This window comes from Monodon monoceros, unplaced genomic scaffold, assembly GCF_005190385.1.
Source record: "Monodon monoceros isolate NGI ecotype Baffin Bay Population unplaced genomic scaffold, NGI_Narwhal_1 Super_Scaffold_6, whole genome shotgun sequence".
Classification (NCBI taxonomy): domain Eukaryota; kingdom Metazoa; phylum Chordata; class Mammalia; order Artiodactyla; family Monodontidae; genus Monodon; species Monodon monoceros.
Window position 1 is genome coordinate 90,301,247 of NW_021703783.1, and position 3,216 is coordinate 90,304,462.

The 3,216-nt window shown below is 56.2% G+C and overlaps 1 protein-coding gene across 1 annotated transcript in view; it reads right to left on the reverse strand.

The window, feature by feature from the left end:
* The window catches only part of CARD10 (caspase recruitment domain family member 10), a 28,226-nt gene extending 25,816 nt beyond the window's left edge, over nucleotides 1–2,410 (reverse strand). Inside the window, exon 1 of the mRNA XM_029206252.1 lies at nucleotides 2,338–2,410. The gene's annotated coding sequence lies outside the window, so the exon portion shown is untranslated. The remainder of the gene's footprint in view (nucleotides 1–2,337) is intronic.
* Nucleotides 2,411–3,216: the final 806 nt, after the last annotated feature.

The following is a 3,216-nucleotide window of genomic DNA, read 5'->3' on the forward strand; positions in this document are numbered from 1 at the left end:
TCCCCACATCGCCGCCCGGGCCCGGGCCGAGGAGCGTCCGGCCGGCCAACCACCCGCACGTCCGCCAGCACGCCCGGCTCCCCGCCGTCCGGCCGCCGCGCGCCTCCCCCCGCTTCCTGTTTCCCGCCGGCTCTCCCGGCCCTGGCTCGGCGGGGTCCCGATGGCCCGCCCACACCTGCCTGGCCTCGGGGCCCGGCGGCGCGGGCGGGACATGCAAGCTCTCACCCTCTCGCGTGCGCGCGGGGCACGCGGCGTCGGCTCCCACGGCGCACCGCGCGACCCCCGCGCCCTGCCCGCGGCTCCCACCTGGCACCTGGCGCCCACCTCGACACACAGCCTGCACGGTGGCCAAACGGCGCACACATCACATCAGCAAGAGGAACACCGGTCACACCGGCACGCGCACACATCACATCAGCAAGAGGCACACCGGTCACACCGGCACACGACGTCACACCGGCACACGACGTCACACCAGCGCAGTGTACTCAGGACTCAAAGGTCCCAGACAACCCACGTGTCACACCAACCCTGTGCAGATGCCAGGCACCCGGTCACAATCTTATCTCCTCCGTCTCTCAGGAAATGACCATGCAGTGTGGGGCAGGGCTCCCATGCTTCTGAGAACTCCCCCAGATCTCTCCCCCAGAGCTGTCCCAGGGTCAGAGCACTTCTGTGGCCCAGCTCAGCTGTGGGCCTACTGGGGCCCTTCGTGTGAGAGCACTGCCTGGGAGCAGGAGATCCTATCCCAGCCAGGCCTCTGACCTGCTCCTGACCCGGGCGAGTGCTTGCCCTCCCAGACCTCAGTGTCCCCAGGTAGACTGCCAGCTCTCGCACCTTCCCTCAAACTAAAACGCAGCCCCTGGGTGGGCCGCAAAAGACGGAAGTATGGCTGTGTTCTCAGAGATGGGAGTCTGAACTCTCAGGGCACCCCTGCCAGATCCCCTTCTACCTAAAGTCTCATGGCAGAACACGAAGACCAGGGATCCATTCCCCCAAAAGAGTGTTCCTCCAGATGCTAGACCCAGAAATGCTTGGGAGTGGTTCTGTGGTCAAGTCAAGAAAGTTTGAGAAACGCTGCCTCCATATTCCCCCTGCCACCTTGGGAAACTCGTAGTCACTTATCATGATAAAGTGTGCACCCATATCTGCTGGCACCGTGACAGCGTCTCTCCGTGGGTTAGAAACTGCCAGTGGGGCCTGCTGGAAGTGAAGAGCGGAAGGAAAGGGTTCTAAGCTCCCCAAACTCCTTCCATACCATCTGACTTAAATGCCATGTGCATTTGTGTTATTTATCCAAAGAAATAAACGTTTTCAACAAATGAAGGCCCTGAAAAGCCCTGCAATAAAGAAACTGGTTTAACTGTATAAATCCTAGTGTTCTTTCCCAAACTTAATTAACCATTTTTTGTTTTGTTTTGGAGATCACCAGTTTACATGGGGGGAAATGCTTTGGAAGTACTGGATTCCAGTGCAAATTCCTCAGTTCACAGAGGAGGCAGCAGATGCCCAGTAGGGCAAGGAACTTGCCCAAATTCACACAGTGAGGAAGAAATGGGACCAGGCCAGAGCCCAGCCCCTGGCCCCTCTGTCTCCTCAGCCAGGCTCTGAGCCCAGGCACACACCAGGCCTTCCTCCCAGTGGCCCCAGGTACCCTCGGCTTCCTGTAATCCTCCCGCCAGCAGCCCTGTTCATTGTCAATATTTTTAACTTGGCCAGGATAATGGGATGAAAGTCTTTGAAAATCTTTCTGTGGTTAATTATTTCCTCATCAAGAAGCCTAAGCAGGGCCTGGAGAGAAGGCACAGAGACCAAGGGGCCTGCAGGTAAGTAGACAGAGAAGTGATGGGACACTAACCTGAGCAGGCGGTCGCTGGATGCCCAGCAGTCCTGGAGAACCTGCAATTCCCATGGGCACCGTGCTCACATATTCACATGCAGTTATACACACTCACAGGCACACTCACACACACTCACCCACAGAGGGCATCCAGCCAGGTGGGAGACAAGGGGGCACACACCTGCCCTCCCCACAAGGCAGAGCTTCCTTGAGCGTCCACAGCACCGAGGGTGGAAGAGTGCAATTAAACATCACCTCCTCAGGATTTCCCTGGTGGTGCAGTGGTTAAGACTCCATGCTCCCAATGGTGGAGGGGGGGTGGGGGCCGGGTTTGATCCCTGGTCAGGGAACTAGAGCCCACGTGCATGCCGCAACTAAGAAGTACACATACCACAACTAAGGAGCCAGCGAGCCACTACTAAGGAGCCCATCTGCTGCAACTAAGACCCGAAGCAACCAAATAAATAAATTAAATAAATATTTTTTTAAAAGATCACCTTATGTCCTCTTGTGGATTCTGCTACATTCATCTCTCTACAGCCACACCAGGAAGGCAGGAACTGAGGCAGGGAGACAGAGGGTCTAGACCTCGCATCAGGGGCCCTGGGTCTTAACCCAGGCTGACTGCCACGAGTGCTGTTCTGAGCCTCAATTTCCTTGTCTGAAAAGGCAGGTGATGAGTAATTCCAGCCACACCTAGAGAGGAAGACTGTCTAGGAGCAGAGAAAGTGCCCTAGGGACTTTAGGGCACATTTGACCTTAGTTATGTCTCCTTGGACAAATTCCTTCCCTTCCCAATTTCTACATCTGTAGAATGGACATAATGGTCACCCTATGCAGGGACTGCCTCTGAGCTACAGTTCCTTTATATGTGAAATGGGCACTGGGCAGTCAGTCCTCTTCCTGCTTCAGAGCAAAGCATGTCCCCATATCACAAACCAATCCATGTCCCACCACCTCTGACCCTGCTGGTCCAAACCACTAACCTGCCCACCCACAGGGCGCTGGACTACAGTGCACTCTGTAGCCAGAGGGATGGCTTTAAAAACAGTTAATACCCTCCAGAGGTTTCCCACCAAACGGGAATATAAAGCAAGTTGCCCCCCAGACCCTGCCAGCTGCCCCGCCCCATCTCCTCCCACTGCCCCCCTCACTCACCAGCCTCATTCTGTTCCTGGAACCGGTCAGCTCTTCTCACCTCAGTGCTTTCATTCAGCCTGTTCCCTCTGCCTGAAACGCTTGTCCCTCAGCTCCTGGCATGGAGGGCTCCTTCTAGCTATTCAAGTCTCAGATCAAAGGTCACCTCCCTTGGGACTTCCTCGGCAGTCTAGTGGTTAGGACTTCGTCTTCCAGTGCAGGGGCTGTGGGTTCAATCT